The following is a 1,019-nucleotide window of genomic DNA, read 5'->3' on the forward strand; positions in this document are numbered from 1 at the left end:
ATACGAGAAAAAAAAATAATTTTGTGATTTTAGATATACCACTAGTACAATGTGAATTTTGGGTGGGTTGAGCTGGATTGCAAACTGCAAAGTATGGTAATTATATTAACGTGGCTATTTATGTGACATATCACAAGTAGTTAGTAAGAAATAAATAGTTTGTTTCATTCATGAAAATACATGGTACAGAATAATCGATGGCTCTTTTTTGTGTGGCAGCAAAATATCCTACCTTCGCTTTTGTCCTCTTGTTACAAATACAATCCTTTTGTTTATTTTTCTTTGCTTGTGGGTCAATCTGGGTCCTTAAATTTGATGAGAAATCAAAGAGTCCTATGTTGGATGAACATGTCCACGTTTGTTTTTCCTATATAAAGAGCATGTCATCATCGCGGGACTGCTACTACTAGACAGTAGACACTAGCCCGGTACCCCCCTCTCTCTCTCTCTCTCTCTCTCTCTCTCTGTATATATATATATATATATATATATTCTGATGTGAATGGATGTCATCCGTTCTTTTCCCTTGACTCCACGCGGATTTTGTTTAAGCATGTCAAAACGACGTAGTGCTAGTAATACTTCCCGGTTGTAATTTTTGGAAAAATTTTCAGCAAATTCTGGAAATCTATCGTTCACTTAATTACGTCTCCACAAACTCCAACGAGGTCATGACTCATGATTTTTTTTGTCTTTTCTTACACTAACGAAGTGACGAAAGGTAGGTTAACAACAAAATAGAGGTTTAAAAAAGTTAAGGGGAAAAGAAAAAGAAAAGAACAATAATTAGCAAGTATGCAAATAAATTGATGTGAGAATCACACGATGATTCAATTGCAATGTGTCTCATATATGGAGTATGAGCTTTACGCCGTCGGTTTTGTCGTGTGACATGTTTTATCATGGTAAATGGACTAAAGAATCGCAACCCGCAATTAATTATTTGGACATAATAGTAATTAATTATTTAGATTTTAGACATATCCTATGGATATAACATAATATTAGTAGTAATAAAT

Source organism: Coffea arabica, chromosome 1e (assembly GCF_036785885.1).
Source record: "Coffea arabica cultivar ET-39 chromosome 1e, Coffea Arabica ET-39 HiFi, whole genome shotgun sequence".
In the NCBI taxonomy this organism is placed as follows: domain Eukaryota; kingdom Viridiplantae; phylum Streptophyta; class Magnoliopsida; order Gentianales; family Rubiaceae; genus Coffea; species Coffea arabica.